Source organism: Corapipo altera, unplaced genomic scaffold (assembly GCF_003945725.1).
Source record: "Corapipo altera isolate COAL_440 unplaced genomic scaffold, ASM394572v1 0, whole genome shotgun sequence".
Lineage (NCBI taxonomy): Eukaryota > Metazoa > Chordata > Aves > Passeriformes > Pipridae > Corapipo > Corapipo altera.
Genome location: NW_020884872.1, coordinates 23,393,767 through 23,417,288, shown reverse-complemented (window position 1 = coordinate 23,417,288; position 23,522 = coordinate 23,393,767). Strand labels below are relative to the sequence as shown.

Sequence of the window (23,522 nt, the reverse complement as noted above, 5' to 3'; positions counted from 1 at the left end):
CAGCACTGTCAAAATCCTAGTTGAACTCTCCCAGGGTGACATACATGAGATAGTTTTTGTTTGTAGTAGTCTGTAAGTAGAATTGCAGTCTGTGTTCACTTTGGCTCTGTTTTCCCTTGCCAGATGAACGAATTCAAATGAAAATGTGATGCCTGACACAGCAATGTTGTCAGGAAAGATAGTTGCAGTGCCACTTGCCTTTGTGTCCTGCTAGAATTAGCAAGATACACCATACAGGTACTGCAGAATGATGAGAGAAAGTACTTCAGGACTGGCAGTGTCAGGTAGACAGGTCTTGATGATGCAGGTTTAAGAGTCAATGACAGACCTTTCATTAACTGTCAGCAGCTTTCTGTATTCTCCTCTTTGAATTACTGAGCACAGCTAATACATTAATATATCACATATATATTGTAATAGTTTTCAAGTTACCATCTGTACAGATTGAAGATATAATGCTATTTCAATTTCAATATTGTAAAGTCTTTTCAGTGTGTTATTTTGAAATACATTATGCTTAAAATTTCTGTCTTCTGATTGTCAGTTGGGCTGACTGAGTATTCACCTTGGATCACACTAAAATGTCAATAACACGGTATTTTCCCTCCAGTACTATTTAGCTCCACCTCCTTGCTTGCTGTTAATCCTTTTTCGTCATTAGGAACAGAATCCCAAGGAAGATTAATTCCTTTTACTAGAGTGAAAAAATACCACCTTTTTGAAAGGTCACTGTTTATAGCATTATTATAACTTCTTACAATCTAATCACTGAATAGCAAACTAAACCCATCTAAAAGAAAATCTGATTCTAGGTATTTATATGGTGTGCATTATCAAAGCATCCAATAATTTAACCGTTTCCAGAATGGCTGAACCCATAGAGTCACATGATCATTACAGCAACTACCCGAGGATTATCTACCCCCTACCTGAGGCTCAGCAAAAATTACTATGAGGGTGAAAAAGCAATCCAGCAGCTGAGCTGAATTAAGAAAGGTGGTCTCTGTAAGATACGTTAAGATGCTCAGATGCATCAGCCACAGGAAAAAAGCTGATAACAAGGAGCAGGAGCGAATTCTAAGTTGAAATGAACAGAACAGAAACCTCTAGGTAGTGCAAATGGGTCTTCGGCATGAGAACCAAGGTTTCGAGAAAGTATTGACTTGTTTTTGCACAGCCATGTGAAAAAGCTGAAGCCCAGGGAAAAAGTGCCTGGGCATGGTGCCATGTCTTCTTGAGCTCCGGGGGCAGGCTGCCAGCCTATACTTCTAAGTCACAATAGATTTCTCTTGACAGCATCTCTGTGAAAATGGAGTATTATTAATTCTCTCACTTTAAGAAGGCTCAATCTTACTCTCCTCAGGGTTTAAGGAAAGGCTGCAGGGAAATATGATTAGGATCTTATATTTTATTCAGTTCTGAATAAAATTTCCTATTTATACAAGGTCTCCCAGGATGTAAGATCTGCAGGGGTTCATGGGGAGCTTGGTTTTGGTGGAAGAAAGGGAAGATGGAGGAAGAAATCTCCTGAGTGTTTTTTCATTCAATCCTCAGAGAGAAAAACTGGTATTGATTTTGGTTTGTCTATTTGGAAAAAAAAAAAATCATTGTTGTGTTCTACTACATTATTTCAGCTTCAGAACTAAGTTGCCCCCCTTCTTCATCTATAAATACCTATCCTTTGATTTTTCTCAATATCAACAGTTTGTGCAGAAAAAAAATCAACTCAATGCCTTAAGAAAACAGAATTACAAGGGAGAATTTAAAAATGCACATACATAAAGAATGTTTTACAGAATAAAACAATGTTATTCTTCACCATCAACAAGAACAGAAAAGTATCTTGCAAAGGAATTTTATCCCTCTCCTACCTCCAGAGCAACACAAAGCACTGATGAATATCCTTAGTGGGTACTTGATCTCTGCAGCTGCCCTGCTGCAGTACTGACACTTCCTTAGAGAAGCATTTCCTCCCCAGATGCACTGATCAACTTACATAGTGGCTGATTCAGCTATCCCAATTTCTGAACTACATTCTGAATATCTGTCACAATAGTTAGAAGTAACTTTTTTGCTTTATCCATAGCTAAAATAAATAGGACCAGAGATCACAGAATCACAGAACTGTGGAACCGTTTAGGTTGGAACGGACCTTTAGAGATCACCAAGAGCAATCTCACTGACATGGGAAGGGACATTTTTCACTAGCTAAGATTGCTCAAAGCCCCATCCAACCTGATTTTGAACATGTCTAGGGATGAGGTATCCATAATTTCTATGGGTAACCTATTCCACTGTCTCACCAGCCTCATTGTAAAAAATGTTCTCCTTCTATCCCATCTAAATCAAGCCTCTTTCAGTTTAAGCCATTCCCCCTTGTCCTGTCACTCCAGGCCCTGGTAAAAAGTCTCTCTTGTAGGCCCCTTTTGGTCCTGGAAGGCTGCTAGAAGGTCTCTCTGGAGACTTCTCCAGGCTGAATAACCCCAGTTCAGCCTGCTCTCATACGAGAGGTGTTCCATTCCTCTGATCATTTTTATAGCCCTCCTCTAGACCATTGAAGCAAACTCAAGTTTGTTGTGTACTGGGGACCCCCAAACCGGATGCAGTACTCCAGCTGGGATCTCATGAGAGCAGAGCAAAGGAAGAGAATCACCTCCCTTGACCTGCTGGTCACGCTTTTTTTATGCAGTCCAGGATACAAATGGCTTCCTGAGCTGCAAGTGCATATTGTTGGCTCATGTCTAAAGTATTAGGAAGAATGCACAGAATGTGAAGTAGTTTGTGCTGTTTTAAAAACAACAGCAACAATAATTTCCATAAATACTCTAGTATGAAATCATTCTAGTTTTCCAAATCCTATTTAGGTGCAAAAAGAATGAACTATATCGCTTTCAGCTAAAACTGAAAGAATTAACTCAGAATTAACTTAAACAATAAAAGTATCTACAACTTGTCCAACAGTCAAGTGCATATGTCAATAAACAGCTATGGACACCTCAGTTAACCTAAGGTTTAACTGAAGTGCTAGATGCTGCAGTGAAACATTCAACTGAATAAATTTACTGTGAAGTTTTATCTTACAGACATTTACAGCTCAGTTAAAAATTTCATCCAAATAAAACCATGTATAAGTTGTAAATTCAGAAGTTACGTTAGAGAGGAAGCAGTCAGAAGTTTCTCTGATAGAGGGAAATAACCCTATCAATTCTGCTTAATCCCACAAAGAAAAAGAATTAAAAAGAAACACCAACTTACTTATTAATAAATGCCTCTAAAAAGTATATAATATTCTGTGGTGACAGTAGACCTATTGAATAGAATACATTTCAACTGACACAGCTACGTTCACAGCCTGGAGTGTTAATATTTGTAAATATTAGGGCCTATATATGACAGCCCAAATCTCACAGGAAAAACTCTATCACATACAGACACTTAATTTACATGGCAGTCTCCAAGTCCTGTATGATTTTTACTAGAGATTCAACCAAGTAATAATGTAGAACGTGACAGGTTTTACGAGCAACAACAATAGCTCATAGCAGTTTAATAACAAGAAGTCTGCTATAGCTAATAGAAATAGTAAAGGGAATATATAATCAGCATTTAATTAAAGCACTTGAAGTTCATACAGGATTAGAGTCAAGAGTCCTGATTTGGCAAAATCACGTCCTCAGATTTTTCTAATGCCAAGTAATCCAGGTCACACCTACCACACCATTCACCAAGAACACAGAATACCCTAATGCCCAGTTCAGTGAAGATTCAAGAAGGCTGGGAAACTAGACCCCTTCAAGTGGTGAAAGGTTTCTATAAGTTTTTCCTGGAGCCTTGTCTTCTCCAGGTTTAGCAATGCGAACTCTCTCAGCTTTTCCTCATAGGAGAGGTGTTCCAATACGTTTGCAATACATGATGTGCCCTACAATAGGCATAAAAAATAATTTGGTGCATTTGAATTTAAAGAGTAAATACCAAAAACACAGGTACTGACAGGTCAGAAAATTGGTGCCTCTTTGGGAACTTATGCACACAAGACACTATTAATACAGCTCAATTCATAAACTGTGAGCAGATGAGCTGACAGTCTTCATGTCACTCGATTCTTAAAAGACAGGTCAAGACAACTCCTGTGGGTCCTCTAGTCTCAACAAGCAGGGAACCAGGACTGCAGGATGCACCATGGCGTCTCATGGACTGTAGGAAGAACCACCAAGTAGTGGCACAACTGTCACAATTCAGTCTCAGGATCAGGGATTCTGTGCTTTGATTCTCTTTTAACTGCTAGGGAAGGAGGCAAACTTGTTACTATTTCTGTGCTCTCATTTCCACTACCTAACCTCTCATATAAGCAAATTTTTTGCTTTATTCATTTTACAGTAGTGCAGCACAAAAAGATAATTATTTAGCTGGAACATCTAGCTAATAGATTTAAGTGGTACGTATTGGCACAAAGGCTTTCGGAATAGAGTTATATCAATTAAGTAAATCTACAGCTAATATGATCCCTCAAGAAACAGACAGTAAGTGTGGGCACTGCAGCTTGTCTGAGAGCTTATGAAAATATAGCCTTAACCAAACAGATGCATGGAAGAATGACAGAGGAAACGAGGCATCCCAAAGAGGACTGATGGAAGGCCTTAAAAACCACTGGCAATTATGAAGGAAAGAGTGGTGGGTGGTACCCAGGGCTGCCCTAAGTGATTTACCAAATGAATGGCTACATATTCCTGAAACATACAGACAAGCTGCCAAGGTAACTTGTATGCTCAAGGAGGAGCCATACTTCCCCAAAGAGGTGAGAAGAGTCTGTCACCAACCCCAAAGAAGGTACAAAGGGTATTCATTAGAAACTAAGGACTCTCCTAAAATTTCTCAGTGGATACCAGAAAACACATTCTCCAGGTAAAGCCAAAAAAGCTTCTCAGATTTTCCTGGACTCCTTCTGACTTCTGCCCTGTGCTGCTTGCCCACACCAGACAGCTCCAACCAGATGACAAGTGACTAGATGGCTCCAAGAAAAAGAATGTTGGAGACTGGGCACAGGTATGGTTCTCATCCATGGTCCCAGCTGGGTACCTCATTCTGCACTTTGAAGTAAATTGAAAATTGCCTTCACCTTTAATCTCAAAAAGATGCTCTTGAAACTTTCTAACAATAAAAAGTTATCTGAGGTGCTCAAATGAGATAATTTGTATTAAAATATTCCTAAAGAGATGAATTCACACTTCTAAGAAAGGAAAAAGTGAAACCAAAGAACAAGGAAAATTTACCTCAGTTACTGAAAAAGGAGCAAGCCAGTTTCTCAGTAGAAACTAATCCGAAGGATATCAGCATATGTGAGCACTGGTAGTTTTTGTATGAGTCTACATATCCAATGTACAGAAGAGTTTTTTGTTGGAAAAACGCCAACAAAAAAGGCAAAAAATGGAGAAAAACAAAAGACTGAGAATTTCGTAAGAGGCTGCTGACCCAAAACTGAAGAAATTGGAAAAAAAAAAAAAAAGAAAAAGTCACATGAAGATGGAAAAGAGTAACTCAGGGTAAATACAAAATTACAGCAGACTGTTATAATTCCAGAGGTCAATGGGCTGAAATCAAAGGCTGAGACAACACTCTTTCTATGAAAAAAATCTCATGGTCAGCCTCTATCTTTCCCTCCCTTCTCTGTACATAAAAAAAACCCCAAAACAAAATCCACTGAAAATACACAAACTAACTGTATAAGAAACAAGGACTTGTACACAAATAAGGACTTTTAGCAAGTGTAGTGTTGCCTTTTGGCACAGAACAAAGTGGGTTTGTTACTACACAAGGCTACATATCCAGTGAGGTTACAATTCTTTGAAAATATTTTGTCTTTATACAACTATATTATTCAGAGAAATTAGTGCTTGATAACATTCTACTTGCATTGAATATGCTCCCACCTTTTATCACCCTGTGCTGATGTAAATTGTGGGTGCTGTGGAGGGAATAGGCTCTCCCTGCTGCTCCCAATGCCTTGTTGCTGGCATGTGGGATTGTGTGGAGAAAGGTAAGACCAACCTCCGTGGATAAGAAAAGAGGTCAGACCATAGCACATCAGTGCTGAATTCTGTATAAGAAAAAGCAAAGAGAAATTTACTCAAAATGCCACTTCCATCCTGTTGAATATTGCAAAGTATACAGATCAGAAAGCAGAGTGTAGATGTAGTTAGCTACTGAGGTAAAAACAGCTTTTCTTTTTTTCACTATGTATTCATTATGCTCACACCAGTCCTTTTATGGGAAGGACTGGCACGAAGATAATTTACAATGCAGGGCATCACACATCCAAAAATGGTCCAGAGACATACCCTGAGCATCACGCTGTAACCGTGAGCACTGCCAGCAAAGGGACACTGATGCTGCTGAGGAAGCATAGGGCACTCATCACATTAGAGAGCACCTAGGATGCTACAAGACTGGATACGTGCTTCTGTCAAAATGAACCCTTGCGACCATCTGCTTCAGAGGGCAGGAAGAGGAGGTACCACTAGTTTGGTATAGTTTTTTCCACTCACAGATGGGGACAGAAAGCTATCTTGGCTTGGATACACAGTGAAGCTAAGATAAGTAATTTCATTTTACAGGAGATAAAAAAGCTGAGGTGAAGCAACATGCATTGCTGAGAAAAGAAACCCACTTGATCTGGAGAGTTCTTCTGGCCTTCTGAAGAGATACTTCTTCCTTCACTGCCCCAAAGACTTGTTTCTTAGTCATATCTCTCTGGTTAAGAACTCAGGCTTTAAAAAAATCTTCCAAGAATTCTGCAAGTGAACCACTTTTCTGCAGTGCCACAGGGGTTGTGCACACACAAGGTCACTTACCCAGTACCGCTGATAAGCAGACTTTCAATCAGACACCCCTTGGAACAGATGTTCCTTTGTTTTCAAAGCAGTAACAATTCTTCTGCACTTTTGGCACCATATGCACCAGAAGTGAGAAAATCAAAGCAGTAAGTGGAAAACCAAGCCTCTTCTGAAAGCACTTTCCCTCTAGAGAACATTTCTACTATTTCAGTTGTGTGTCTGTTCTCAGCCGGGCCAGCCTGGCAATGGGTGTAGCTCAAGGAGAGCTCACCAGTGGGCTAGCGCATGCCAGGGGCAGAAGCTGCAACAGTGACACCTCTGCCTCTGCAAAGTCCCTGCTGGGTGTTATGGGGCAGCCAGTCTCGTATGCTGTGCACAGCTAAAATGGTCAGTGACAAATGAAGAAAGACAGTTCATGTGCATATGGTGCACAACAGAAACTAGATCCTGGCCTATATAATTTCCTTTTGCATCTGTTTAACTTGGATCTATCTAGGTTTGATCAACTAATCTAGGGATTTTGTTTGCATCTGAAAACAACAGAAATGAACAATCTCTTGAGATGCAGCTGCTCATCAGCACATGTACTGCATTTAGGAACATTATTTACTCAGAGCTTAACTTGCAGAGAAATGCAGGAAAACATGTGATTGAAGGACTTCAAAATGTTGCGTCACAGAAGAGCTTTATTCCTACCCTTAAAACTCCAAATCACAAAAGCTTCAGTGTTCCGTCAACACTCTCTCTGTGTTTGTCTTTGCCTTATCATTCCATTCCAATGCAAAAAGCACTGGTCAGCAGCTTCTTTGCCAATAATTTGGCAAATGTTGTTCTCTAAAGACTAAGTCAAAAGGGTAAATGCAAACAAATATTGGTTTCTGTTCCATAAATAAACTGAGCTATTCAGTTCTGCTTTGAACTAAAGAAACCCGTAGCAGTAGCAAACCCAAAGAGCAGCTTTTATGTGACAGAGTACGACTTCAGACAAACTACACTTTTCATTTTATTGACTGTACTTGATAAGACTATTCTGACATCTTAAAAAATAAAATTAAATTGAATTTAATGTTGTTTAATTTAGCATTGTTACATACATATTTTTGTTTGTGAACAAATAAAAAGGCCTTGGACATGGAGATACACTCATACGGGAAGATAGAGATGAAACAGAAAAGCACATGTAAGATGTCAGATTTTTTTTTTAAGCTATAGATAAGCAGCAAGTTTAGATTGAATTAATAGCATACAAACTACAAGCAGTAAACCTCACAGAAGCATACTTCCTGCACAAAACTAGCATATTCTAAGAATAGATTTCTTTATTTCTTAAGCAAATATCAATTTGTAACATTAATAATTCACATATAACAAAATAACATTCTATTCCTCAGTAGCAGGATCTTTCCCAGGACTAAAACATTTATCATGATTTGATCATCCAACTGAACCGAGATGAATTAGCAAAACAGAAATCCTAATTAGAAACATGCCTGATACATATTTTATTTTCCACAGATAACAGAAATATACTGCTGATAGCACATTTTAGTGTAATTGTTCTTCTCACAGAAGGTTTTAAAATAAATGGAAAAAAAATCCTAAAAGATATTCTTCCTTAGACATTCCAAGCACTGGTCACATAAATCACAAAACGGGGCAATGAAGCATGATCAATATTTGCACAATCCATTTATAAGTACAGATATCTGTCTTTTGTTATATCAGTGTGCTATGCAAAATGCTGTGTTTCTAGGACATATCTGTGGCTTCTGTCACTATACTACACATTTAGAAATAAACAACAAGTTTAAGCCTGATGTATGTAAAAACATGCTTTCAAATACAACTTCTACAATATTAGCCACCAGCTGGTAACAAAACTTATAATCAAGTGAATTTACCTTACCTAGATTTTATATGACTACCAATTATTTTATTTTTAAAAAATATTATGTACTTTTTATATTTATCTATATTCATTATTAATGGATTAAATGCCTTATATATGCTGAAACACATACATAGCATCAGATGAAAAATACATAAGAGTTTATGGTGAAGAAAATACCTACAAGATTTCAATCTCTTAAAAAAGTCATTACAATGAATTATTGAAATGTGAAAATAAATAGATATTCCTACCACAAATTTTATCTTGACCAATTTCGCTCCCACATATTCCTGTTTGCCACTGAATCAATTTCACACTTACTCACCTCCCTGTCTCTGTGATGTGGTTTATTCATTGGTTTGATATTGCCATAGCAACTCTGCAACATGGAAACATGTTAGCCAAGCAATGCCGCTCACCTCACACTAGATAGTGAATAGCTGCCTGGTGCATATAACATATTTTAATGTATATTGATCTCTGCTTCTTACTATTAAGCTACTGGTTTAACATCACTATTTTTAACTCTGTATATAGCAATCTTTCGGCATGACCTTCACAGTATTTAATTTGTAGTGGTCTTGGCTTGATTACAAAAATTACCTACTACCTCAAATTTAAAGCTAGAACATATTTTGACTGTAAGTCCAACTACTGCATTTGGACACACTTGAACAACCAGAAAAATAAACAGCACTACTCCCAACCCCAAAATTCAGGGCTTCCCCAGCATTCCTGCATTTTTGCCTCCTGTAAGCAAGCATATGCAAATCACAAATCAGACCGTGCTAGCATGGGAGCACACACATGCTCAGTTTAAGGAGCTTTCCCATCAAATCATGTGGCCTGGAGAGAGAAGAGACCCTCTCCCCCCCACCATGCCTCCCTAGGAAACCAGCAAACTGGCTGGTGGCTAGTAAGTGAGAGGGATGGTGCTTTGTCTCCAGAAGGGATGCAGGGCTGAGCCTGTCAGAAGGCAGGCAGTGATGCTTCCGCAGCTTCTGCTTCCACAACCTTCCCACAATCAGTGGGGGACTTGCAGCGTATTCTGAATTACTAAATGGACACAGTATGTCTCCTCGGTTTGTATAAAATGAAACTCGAAGCAAAACAACACATGAGAACAAAAGCAGGATCTCTGGTGCAGCAAGCAACAGTCTTTAAAACTCCAAAGTCTATCATATCAATACTATGCAAATCAGGGCATCCCCAAACACAGATCTGGATCATAGTGAGGAGACTAGGCAACCATCCAGGGCAATAGTATGAGTGGGAGCCGAAACTGTCTCATTGAATGAGTCTTTATCTTCACAAGTTGGCAACTACTTCACAACTGTGCTTACTCACAGAGGAAACACTTCTGTTGGAACTAGGCTGCACCACAGCTTGACCTAAATGGTTTTTAAAAAGAGAAGTTTATTTGCCCTCAGACACTTGGACAAGCCGCATAAAACACCAAGGTTCTGACCACACTTAACACAGAAAAGCAGCATGGAGACTAGTAATACCTTCTGACTCAACACATCTCTGAATGCAGTAACATACCAGGACACTTCCTTCTACCTACCTAATAACATCACTACTGTTTCAGATCTCACTGTGCCTAAGCTCAAAGGTTAAACACTGCTTTAGCAGCCTTAGGCTAAGTGTAAAACACATCTGTGAAACAGCTTCACAGCTGAAATTCAAGTTACTGCCACCTTACTATAACACACTAAGGTTTGTGATCTGAGACGTACCACATCATCTCTGCATGGACTTGCAACAAATAGTTATAATTTCTTTTCCCTTCAGGTCTGAAACCAGCATTTTGGTTGGGGATTTATTTATCTTATATCAAGGAAAAGGTGTGGAATAAAGGGAAGATGGAAAAAAGTATTTTTGAGTACAAGTTGTTTCAGTTCCTGACTACACTCTCCAAGTAAACATGAGTTATGAAACTGCTGTAAAATAAATTCCATCATGCTTCAACACAGCAAAAAAACCAGCATTAATTGTGTACAATAGGCAAATGGGTTTCTATTACTATTTCCTGTAACATGGCTTTGATTTTTTCATCAACCAAAAAACAGTTATGGCAAATTCCAGGAGACAATATATAATCAGCAATGATACTGCAATAGGTGTTTCCACTGAAAGCATCAAGAAGCCAGCTTTGGCGCAGGGGGGGAGCCGGGACACTGGGGATCAGGTCAAATAGGGCCAATGGGTGGGAAGGAGGATACTAAACAGGAAAACAATTGATTCATATCTACACACTGCTAAGAAATCAGAGTTTTCTGCTTATGGACTACTCTTACAGCAGTGCAAATAGCTAGTGATTGCTCTCCTAACAAAATTTCTGATGGCTCTACGCTTCCAGGCAACTTACAATATTAATTCTATTTATATATTTAGTTTTAATTCTCTTTATATATTTAGTTTTCTCTTTGACAAGTAAGGAGCTTGAAGAAGGTGTTAAAAAAAGAATTACATTCTGCCTAATGTGAGGGGTTATTTCATCTAAATACACAATTTATAGTGACCTTTGCTGGAACTCCTACAGTTAGCACACTGCAAACGCATCTAAGTAAAGTAAAACATTAGCAATTTGTCTGCTGTCAGTCATCCCTTTCATCCTCTCAGTAAAGTATTTAATTCTTCAGATCACATTGCCATTATCTGCTTTGATCTCATGGGCTACAAGCAGGGGGCCAATGGGAGCTATCTGTGCATACAGGGACTACAGACTCATGGCCAAGAACAGGGCATGAATACTTGGAGATACTCAGCATCATTCCCAGAGGCATGTGTCCCATGAACACAGTTTGGAAAACAACGAATAGGACAGTAGCACTAGTACAGCTTCCACATGAATGCTTAACCTTTAAATAATCCCAAAACTATGAATCCACAAATAAATCCAACTTAACAATAAACAAACCTAAATGTCACTAGCAGCCTACTCTAAATCTATATGAAGGTTCATAAGGGACACTGAAATGCCACCCTCACTTCCCTTTCGCTTCCCAGGTCTCATTAATGGCACAAACTTCTCCAAAGTAGGTTCTTCCCATGGACTAAAGTTCTTTATGAACTGCTTCAGCATGGATCCCTTCCACACAGTACAGTCCTTCAAGAACAGTCTACTTCAGCATGGGGTCACAAGTCCTGCCAGCAAACCTGCTACAGCATGGGCTCCTCTCTCCAATGAGTCCACAGTTCCTGCCAGGAACCTGCTCCAGCACAGGCTTTCCATGGGGTCACAGCCTCCTTTGGGCATCCACCTGCTCTGCCTTGGGGCCCTCCATGGGCTGCAGGTGGATCTCTGCTCCACTACAGACCTCTATGGGCTGTAGGGGCACAGCTGCCTCACCACAGTCTACACCACAGGTGGCAGGGGAATCTCTGCTTTAGCAGAGCACCTCTTTCCTCTCCTTCTTCACTGACCTGGGTGTCTTCAGGGCTGTGTCTCTCACATATTCTCACTCTTTTGGCTGTTGTTCCACAGCAGGTTGTTTTTTCTTTTCCTCTTCTTAAGGATGTTATCCCAGAGGTGCTGCCACCATCACCAATCAGTTCAGCCCTTGGCCAGCACCTGGTCCCCATTGGAGCCAGCTGGCATTGGCTCTGTCAGACAAGGGGGAAGCTTCTGGCAGCTTCTGTGAGAAGCTGCCTCTGTAGTCCCCCTTCTATCAAAATCTGGCCATGCAAACCCAATGCAAATGCTAGAATAAGAGCAACATTTGAGTTACTTACGAGACTAATTCCAAACACTAATTCCAAATCACAGAACCATCATACACAAGTGCAGCAGCACAGCCTTGCTTTTGCTAAGGGTAGATGTCACCTTTAGGGAACCTGGGATTCTCTCCAGACTTGCCATTTCCCAGGGCCATAAACCCACAGATGCAGTAGATGCTTCACAGTCCTTAGTCTCAGAGGATACACAGTCACATTAGAATGGTTTGACAGCTTTGGGCTCCATAAAATGCCAGGAATCATTTTTCTTTATCTCCACCTTCTGAGCAAAGCCACACCTCAAAAACCATTTTATATCCAGTCATATCTGCAACATGGGCTGCCAGTCAGACTATTCTGAAGTAAAACAAAAGGTCATATAACATAATCTCAGTTTCAATTTCAGTTATTTTTTAGTTTAGAACAAATGAAATGAATGACAGCTCTGATTTTACATAAAGTTTCCAATCCCTACATATAATTTCTTTAAAATGCACCCATGGGTACCTTTGTATTCTTCCAGCAGAGATGCAGCTCTGTACAAATGGAATTTAACTTGCTGAGACTCTCAGGCATTTATTCTGTAAAAAACAGCAAACATACCTTGAGATTTGTAAAACACACTGGATGAAAAGCATTCAACTATTTGAGCAGCCTTTTTTTCTTTTTTTTTTTTTTAATCAGTGGACAGTATTGCAACAACAGAAAATTAGCTTGATAAAATGGGTGATTCCAAACAGACAAAATGGGTTGTCAGCAAATAAACTGATGCCAACATAATCAATCATCAAGTCACACCAGGCAAGCTGTGCAAGCAGAAAATTAAGAGATTGCAAGTTAGTCCCTACCCAGTAAAACTGTTGGCTATGTCTTTATTTGTATTTAAAGATCTTTATTAGAGTTGCTATTTAGGCTTGACATATACTGCTATGACATTATATTGGTTTTGATTGATTGCACCCTTCTTTCTTGATAAACATGAACCAACAGAGACATGCAATGGACTGTCTTTAATGGTACACAGGTATTTATTATATCATCAAAGATTACCATCACTGCATAATGTGGTGTTGCTTAAGATCTCATAGCCCTTTTTCTTCTTCTTTTTCTTTTTTTTTTTAACAGAGTCCGTTAGGGTAAACTGAATCCTGTTCATCTTTCCTTGCTAGATCAGGTCCTCCAAACTTCTACTTTCATATCTTTATTCCCTTACCTGTACATGCTGACAACAGAATAGCATTATTAACAAAACAAATGAAGAAAAGGCTATACTGTTTCACACTTATGTTTGTCAATTCACAACATTAAACAGGCCTTTAAAATGAAAGGGTACTTTTTCCTAAAATCACTTAGTACTGTATAATTTGTTTATATACCAAATTAATATAAAATTAGTCTGAAAAAATATACCTCCTCATATAGTTGAACTTGACACAATAATTAGACTAGTATGTTTGGCATCTATTGATGACAAAACACAGAAGACTAAAACCAGTTGTTGTTACAATAATGAAAATATCTATAAAAACCAAGAGCCATCAAAACCAAGCCTAATTTTCTTCAGGCATTCAACAAGATTACGAAATAGATAATGTAACAGGATCACTACTTTGTATTGTTAGTGTTTTCCCTACAGCTTCATTCCTTGTGTATCTGTCAATGGCTCTGTTTATTAGTCATTTATCAAATATATATTTTTATTTGTGCTTTGATGTGGTGAAGTTGTTAGATTGACTCCAAAACATTGAAATGAACATCTAGCTTTGCTATGGCACAGTTAATATGATTTGACTCACCATGGTAAAGTTGTGGGATTTTGATTGCCCCTTATAACATGGTGAATGTGCCCAGCATCTCTTTACCCCACCCAGGGCCTAATCAATATCTACAGATGAAATATGCTGAAAGCATTACTCAAATCAATTTGCCAAAATCAGCACATTTGATACCTCCTCTGATTTAAAGTAATGGATCTGGTCTCAGCACTACTATAGAAGGAGTTTACTTGTGGAATACCTACCCAATATGGGCAAGACTAAAATTCAACTTTACTCCACAAACAGATTTAGCCCATAAAGAAGATTCTACTAATACACACTCATTGTTTGGAAGTAGTTCTTTGCAGTTGTTTTGAGTTGAGTGAATCATTATTTGTATTTCATAATCGACATATTTAGCCCTTGTAGGGGCAGACAGCTGACAGACAAGGCAACCAAAGCCAGGCAGAAAATACACAAGGTGGAAACGCAAGGAAGAAATTGCTAAATACACACTCGCAGTTGAGCAATTGGAGGGACTGATAAGAGTACCAAGCAATCAAATGGTATCAGATAAATTCCTGACTCAAAAGTTATTATCCCTGCTACAGATCAGTTACTAAAAAGAGAGTCATTGTAAAATATGAGGTTATACCACTCTTCCACAATTGCACAACTCTAATTTAAAGCACAACTTGGATTTAATTAAATTCTTTTGTTCTTGTGTATAGTTTCATTTATTCAGAAACCCTAGCCTGCTGTTTGCTCCAGCCAACTCTTTACATTCTAACCTTATGACAGGAATAAACCTTTAAAAAAAGCTTTTAAGGCTACACTCTACAACACAAAAACAGATCTTTAATACATCATTATTTATAGGAAAGACAGTGGAGAAATACCTGTTTCAGAGTTAGCCTCTTAACTTTACGAACTGCTAGGTTTCTTTAGGAGACAGAGAAAGCTCCACAGAAGTCTTGGATTTCTATCTGTCTTCCTAAAAACTCATCACCAAAGAAAAAAAAGCTTTTTAGGAAACTATGCACACATGCTCTTCCAGGTAAAGTGGTCAGGAAATGCCAGAGCCCCTGAAATGCTGCTAAATAAGAGCACACAGTTGGTCATTGCAAACTAGGTGATCTAACATGTTTTTAAAAATAGCATTTTTTGCTATTGGTAAAACCACTGATTCTTGTGCTTTAAAGACATTCCTTCCTCATAAGAGAAAGGAAATACAGTAGAGTTAGTGATACTCCCTTCTGCACCTCACCTACAGAAAGAAATATTTGATTCTGGATCTGGCCTTTATACGATAACCAGAAGAGATCACATTTGTGCTGCATTTTTTGTTCTAATTAGAGACAGATTTTGGTTTTGTCTGAAGGAAAAAAAGCATCTCATTTCACACAAGCTGGATCCAGCATCACCATAGTTTTTATAGTCCACTGTAACAAATAAGATTTTTCCTGGAATTTGATGAGACAAAAAGTTCTGTGCAAGATCTGTCCCTTTGACAAACATGGACATTTCTCTGCATACTGATTATTTTTTTCCATCCCCCCTGCAAGTCCTAAAGCTATACATAAGACTTTTGAGGCAGTACGTTACCAAGGCAACTCATGCAGCTCATCATTATCTAGACCTCATTATTAAAAGATTGATTTTGGATGAATAGGAATCTTGTAACAGGGTGAGCTGACAGATTACTTTTTTTTTTAAGTTGCTGAAGACCAGGGTAGCCTAAGCATACAATTCTATTGTGGGTGGAATGAATTGAAGAAATGGCTCCATAAATGTCTTCTCAGTTACCCTATATATGGGTTTCTGTTATCTGGATTCTACCTTCCTCAAGACAGCAACTTCAAAAAAGAAAGGGAAAAATCAAGAACTTACAAACTGTGTCAACAGAACTCCTGGGGCACAGCCAAAGTTAAACTTAGATCTCTGAAGACCACAACAAAGCAACTCCTGGTTTTACAGTCCAAACACCGGATCAGCAGCATAATGGCTATGTAGCACAAATCACTAGGCTGACATTACCTCATCCTGACAGACTGAATTTTGTTTAGTTATGCAGCATATAAATTCATGATAACTCAAGAGAGGCTGTTCATATTAGACACGTACTGAACCTTCTAGTATGGCTCCAGGCTTTACTTTCAGTTGCTTTATATATTGTTAGTACTCATTATCTTTCTGGTTTTCATTAACTTAGCTGAAGTAGAGTTTTTGATTCCAGTTTTTGCACCTTTTTTTAATGCACTACATAGCTGAACCTTTCTCTTGCCAAAGGAGCCAGTACTTGGAAAGATAGCTTAGCCAGGCAAGAGCCTGAAAATCCTCAGGCCACACAAAAAACCCTGAAGTTTGCTCAGTCTGGTCCTAAATACTATAGGACAAAGCTCAGGCAGAGACCCTGCACAGCAGACTCCTGTAAGCAATGTGTACAATGTTACAGCCAAACCTCGATGTTTCATACTAGGGGACCTGAAGCAGCCATCAAGAATACTAAAAAGACTGAAAAGAGAAAGAAGAATATGAGTGACCTGTTTACTTGAAGCAGGATAAGCAAAGTGCTCTGCTATATACTTGACTTCAAGGAACAAATGGAGGAAGAGCTACACACATCAGTAGCAAGGACTGTTTCCTTTGAAGAAGAAAAAATGTGCAGAAGAAATCCAGACCATCGAAGGGAACAGTGCCCTCAAGAGAGGAATAACAGCACTGCTTGTAGACCTTTCTGTTTCCCAGGTGCCAAGTGAAAGACTCCAGAACTGAGCTAGGAAACAAGTCCCTACCAGCCAAGGTACCATACTTGCTCTGTAAGCGTTCCTGATCTCCTTCCTGATTCACCTATCCTTTCTGAATGCACGAGAACCAAGTTCACTGCATTTTGCTAACAAGGGTGTCATGAACAATAGATTTCAATATCAAGAAAAACTTTAATTATGAGTAAACACATTATTCTTAGTTATAAAAATACAGCAGCATAGACAAGTACTCTTAATAGATTTGGCATGGAAAGAACAAATCTATTTGTCAAAAAGCTGCTGTAGAACTCATTACTGCAAATGCTGCACAGCAGTTGGAGAAAAGGCCAATACCAAGTTCAACTAGGATTATAACAATTTTTAATCTTCTTGAATGTGAACATATTTAATTGAAAATGCTTGCAAGAGTGGAATAAAATGTCTGAAAAAAAAACCACAGACAATGGTGAGGTTTTTTATAAACATTTATTCCCTTGAGCATAAATTAACTATGATATATGACCTTTTGGAATAAGACATGTCTGCAAACCATTCATTAGTAGGTTATTAGGTTGATCAAATAGAGATACTGTGGATATGTTTGTGAATTTTCATTCATTACTCTTCAGCATATCAGTTTATCCTGGCAGTGCTGAAATCAATAGGAGGTTTAACACTGACTTTATAAGAATACCTCAGGCTAAGGGCATGTGAACTTAGACCTGGCATGAGGTTCTACGTTACTCTGAAAGTACACCTTCACTGAAAGATGTTTTTTAACTCAGATGAGAATGCAATGCTCTGTTTCTGGCAAAAAAAGTATCATTACAATGCATCAAGAAAGGAAGCTGGCCAACACCATGGTGCTTTGAGATTTGAGGATGATGAAAGAAAGCATTATTATTCTAAAATAATAGATCAAGTTTCTGTAAGAGACAAGTAAAATACTTTAAAACAGAGCTCAAGTGTAAACCTAGAGCAGTCATTAACCAAAGAAGAATGGGTGAGACAGTTGTTTTTGAGGATAAGGGTGGGAGAAAGTGTGGAAAACACTGTAATAGACAGATTAGAGAAGCATTATGTCAGGAAATATGAGCTCTCCTACCTTGCTGTCTATACCTTGCAAAAGGCATTGTGAGGAACAATGCTGAAATGAGCTGTACATTATCATAATTTCCTAAAAAGGTTACCTAGCACTAAGGGCAATTCATCACACCATTGGATTCAGAGCCCTATGAGACAAAGCTTTATAATAAAGACATGACAGTTTACTGAAACAGGACTATATATTACAGTTCATGTGAGGTTTTGTCCTGCCTACTCCTGCCTGCATTTCTGACTTTGTACACCCTCATGTAACACTGGAGTGACCAAGAAACAAGCAAGAGCTGGTTTTGCCAGCTTACAGAAAACATACTTTAAACTAATTTCCTCACTTTTCTTCCTCATCCAAAAACTTTAAGGTAATAGCAGCACATTATAAATCCAGGAGGCAAATTTTTGAGTGTTAAACCCAAGCATTTTGAAATGGAAAATGAGAAGACAAATGTAACCATTATATGAGGGGCACCTGCTTTAGTACTAATATGCACAAGTTCAGTTATGTGAACATATTCAGGAAACTACAAAGAGGATTAGATATTCAAGCAATAACTAAGAAAATTCTTGGTAATCCAAGAGAGCAAAAATTTAAAAATGTGAATGGCTCAGGGTTCCATAGTCAACTGTTGTCTACCATAAGAGACTGAAAAGCAAACAAAACTAACAAATTCATATAATTCTTCATTTTCTAAGATGTAGCATTTACAGAATTGGTAGAATATGAATTTCCTCAAAAAAGAGTATGCACTTGCATAACGTTTCCCTCTGAATATGTGGAGATGCTTAACTAAGCAGCAAAGACTTTTTGTCAGAACTGCTGCTGATCAGCTGATGTGCTGATTTCGCATTGGATTCCTAGAACTTGTAGATTCAGATTCTCCAAGTTTATCCCACATGAAGAATCTGGCACATGAACCCAACCAAGGCAGAATTCACACTTTTGGCATGGGGTCAAAGGCAAGGCAAGGGAAGGAACCTGTATGAGCTCAGCTTCTCTATGTGAAGAAGGCTGAGGGTGAGAGGAACAGCAAGAGCAGGATAGGACTGCTTAACCTGTGGGAGAGTTTTACCTAGGGATGGAGACAGTCACAGATGCACACAGTCTGACACTGAGCTGATGGTAAGTGCTGTCAGTTCTGACTAAGCCTGCTACTGGTGACACCTGAACAACTTGACACAAGAACCTCCCACAGAAAAAGTGGTAACACTGAGTCAGAGTATCCATTTGAAAACTAACCCACAGCATTGCCTCTCACATTTCTTTGCTGGCCCTGATGCTAACCTTACATTCTTCTTGCTGCTAACTCAACAAGTGTTAACAAGAAGTTAACAGCTTCAGATCTACATCCTTTGTAGCCTTTTCACATAACCATTCTGTATTTCCTCCAGAAAAAAGCCTCTCTGAAGAGGAAATACAATTGCCTCCATGAGATGGTACCCCAAGTAGAGTAATGTATTTATACAGAGCCCAAATGCCAGATTAAATGTAAGGTCAGTGTTTTAGTAACACATCTCTCAGGCAAGACACTACAGAACACAGCAAACTGCAAAAGCCAATATCAATCTTTAAAACATACAGCCAAAAAAAAAAGAGCATGGTACAGATGAGACAAATTAATATCAAAACTACATGAATCAATACCATGACCTGCAAATGCTAACAGATATAAATCCCTTCTAATATGCTCTGGTCAGTCTGTTATCATTTCCAACTGTTCAAGTCCCTGTTCAGGCACCAAAAAGGACTGTCACGGTTTAACCCCAGCCAGCAAGTTGGTACCACACAGCTGTTGCTCACTCCCTCAGCAGCACAATGTGGGGAAGAGTAAAAGTGAGAAAACTTGTGTGTTGAGATAACAATAGTTGAATATTAAAATAAATTAGTAATAATAATGATAATAATAAATAATGAAAGGAAAATAACAAAGAGAGAGAAATAAAAACCAAGACAAGTGATACAAATTAAAACAATTGGTCTCCACTAACTGACTGATGCCCAGCCAGTCCCTGAGCAGTGTCCCCCTCGCCCACCATCCCCATTGTTTTATTGCTGAGCATGATGCCATATGCCATGGGATATCCCTTGGGTCAACTTTTTGTGCACCCCAGCCTGGTCCCTTGCAAGGTGATACAAAAAGCAGAAAAGGCCTTGACTCTGTGCAAGCATTCCTCAGCAATAATTAAAACATCTCTGTGTTATCAGCACTGTTTTCAGCCCAAATCCAAAACACAGCCCCACACTACCTACTGTGAAGAAAACTAACTCTACTCCAGTGAAACCAGCACACTGAATTCCCTTCAGGGGTCCCTTCATGGCCTCAGTGGTTTCCCTTGACTCTGATCTCTTTCTATGACAAGATAACCTGCCTAACGGATGAGAGACAGGCCATGGATTTTGTTTATCTAGACTTTAGTAAAGTCTTTGACACTGTTTCCCACAACATTCCCCAGGAGAAACTGGCAGCCCATGGCTTGCACAGGTGTACCCTTTGCTGGGTAAAAAACTGTCGGGATGGGCAGGCCCAGAGAGTGGTGGTGAATGGAGTTGCATACAGCTGGCAGCAGTCCCAAGTGGGTGTTCCCCAGGACTCAGTATTGGGGTCAGCCTGTTTAATATCTTTCTCAACAATCTGGATAATGGAATTGAGTGCTCCCTCAATCAGTATGCACATGACACCAAGCTGGATGGAAGTGTCCATCTGCTGGAGGGCAGGAAGGCTCTGCAGAGGGATCTGGATAGGCTGGATTCATGGGCAAGGCCAACTGTATGAGGTCCGACAAGGCCAAATGTCAGGTCCTGCCCTTGGCTCAGAAAACCACCATGAAGTGCTCCTGGCTTGGGGAAGAACGGCTGAAAAGGTGCCTGGTGGAAAAAGACAGGTGAGTGCTGGACACAAGCCAGCAGTGTGCCCAGGTGGCCAAGAAAGCCAATGGCATCCTGGCTTGTTTCAGAAATAGTGTGGCCAGTGGGGGTAGGGCAGTGATTGCCCCCCTGTACTTGGCAGTGGTGAGGCTGCACCCGAATCCTCTGTACATTTCTGGGCCCCTCACTACAAGAAGGACATTGAGGTGCTGAAGTGTGTCCAGAAGGATCTGGAGCACAAGTCTTTTGAGGAGTAGCTGAGGGAGCTGGGGTTGTTTAGCCTGGAGAAAAAGAGGCTCAGGGAGAACCTTATCGCTCTCTACAACTCCCTGAAAGGAGTTGTAGTGAGGTGGGGGTTGGTCTCTTCTCCCAAGTAACAAGTGACTGGACAGGAGGAAATGGCCTCAAGTTGCACCAGGGTAGGTTTAGATTGGATACTAGAAAAAATTTCTTCACCAAAAAGATAATCAAGCTTCAGAACAGGCTGCCCTGGGATGTGGTGGAGTCACCATCCCTGGAAGTGTTCAAAAATGTCTAGATGTGGAACTTGGGAACATGGTTTAGTGATGAAGATGGAAGTGTTGAGTTAACAGTTGGACTCAGTGGTCTTAGAGGTCTTTTCCAACTTTAACAATTCTATGATTCTTCCAGATCATCAAATGCAATTTGATCCATCCACTTTTGCAGTTTGATTCATTGAGCTTCTGCTCCTAGAAGTCCTGCTTTTGAGGTTCACAGCCTCTGCACAATTAGACAAATATTGGCTAAGAAAAAATAAGAAGGCATTATTATTACTTTGGAGCAGAGAGATAAAGTATAGAATTTCTCCAAGTTTTCTAGCCCTATTTCTCTATTATTCCATATTTGAGAGAATGGGAAAGTTAGGACTCAGCTCCCTTGCACGTCTTCCCAACCAGCGGTACCTGGTATTGGAAGGAAGCAACCAGTCAGCCAACAAAACATCACCTTTCACAAGGCAGGTCTAACCTAAAAAATCAATTGCTACTTGAGCTAGAGTCAGTGATGTTCAGTTAGCACATATTTAACTTGGGCAAAAAAACTTTTAAAACCATTAGTCAAATAATTTTCCAGCATGGCGAGCTGGTATGCTTTGACTGAAGCCTAACACATATATTGTGTTACTCTATGTGGCACCTTGCTCTGGGACAGCTTTATTTTGGATTGAATCCGCATCCAAGCACTTCACAGCCATAAGAATAAAAGCTGCTGCAGCTGCACCCATTTCTATTTGTCTGTCAGCTGACCAAGAGGCACAGACAGGGCAGCATGTTCTGCTTTAAAAATTTCTTACCCCTTACCAGCCAAGGCACCATAAAACGTTTATGGACTGTTTTGGGCAGCATTTCATTGCAAATTCCATATGCTTAGCTGAACCATTCAATGCTCAGAATGACAATGAAGATTACATTTGAATGCACCATAGTAGCAAGTATCCTCCCCTTTAGCCTGCTCCCTCTATCAACTGAGTTCTGCAGCATTACACACCTCTGTGCAGCATAAGGATGTAAGTGGCTCAAACATCTACTCCAGGGTACTATTCGAGGGAACCAAATAAGAACAGTGTCTGATCTCCAGAATAATTTAATCCATACTGAAGAGAAACAGCCACTATTATGGAAAACCCTTTTAAATAATTTGTCCTCATATGCCATCACAAATTAACAAGGAGAATAAAATATGTAACTTCATGACATGCAGTAACTCATCTCTTCTGCACCATCGTGCATTTATTCTTGTATATATGGCCCAGCAAAGTGAGAGAACACCGTTGTCTATAAGCTTAGCTCTGCAAGGACAGACAGACAGTGCAGACTGGCTCTGGAGATGACAAAAGTGTCAGCTAACTGAATGGATTTTAAAGTTTCTCTCTTACCTTCCTTGCAGAAGAAGCTGTGTCTGTCATATTAAGCTATGGGTAACCAATCTAGTGGAAAGGATGATCTTTTAGAGGCTACTACAATATTTAGGACCCTAAAGCAGCTCATTGGATCAGCTACCTAGTGATAAAGTAGTTCAGATTATCTCAGCTACACCCAACAATGAGCTCTGGCCAAATGTCAGAGCTTTTAGTCTGCTCTGACTAAAGCTGGCCAGGCACCAGCCTTGAACAACAGTTCCAGCATAAACAGCGCTTCACACAGGCCTCCAAATGTTTCTCCGTTTTTCCTTTGTGTCACTTGACTGGAAATTTTGCAATCTATGCAAGTTTAAAGGGTTTGGGTTTTTTTGCCTAGGCTCTAAACATTAAATTAACCTCTTGGGACCTATTTTGTATCACTTAATACATCCTTTTGTCCACTACACTCACAGCTCATAAAGTCTACTAATGTATACATTAAATACAGAACAATCACATTTTTCTTCTCATTTCTCTTCCCGTTTTATGTCTGTTTAGAGCTGAAAGACAGCACCTTTTTCATTAAATCATGGCCAAGCCATTAATATCAGGGAACCTTTCCCATTGAAAAGGAAATATATATTGATATGCGAACACTCCACTCCCAAAAGCTTTTTTCCAACACTTCATTAACATTTTTCACTGCTGGACCATTATACCCTCTCAAAGTGTGTCTTTATTGTCCCATTTCCTCA

General features: G+C 39.4%; 1 protein-coding gene across 2 annotated transcripts in view; it reads right to left on the bottom strand.

Moving 5' to 3' along the window:
* The window catches only part of MYO16 (myosin XVI), a 360,224-nt gene that overhangs the window by 317,711 nt on the left and 18,991 nt on the right, over positions 1 to 23,522 (bottom strand). Inside the window, exon 1 of one of the 2 annotated variants that reach the window (XM_027639708.1) lies at positions 8,973 to 9,014. The exons of the other annotated variant lie outside the window; for it this stretch is intronic. The gene's annotated coding sequence lies outside the window, so the exon portion shown is untranslated. Of the gene's footprint in view, positions 1 to 8,972; positions 9,015 to 23,522 lie in introns of those variants that run through there. 2 annotated transcript variants of the gene reach the window in all.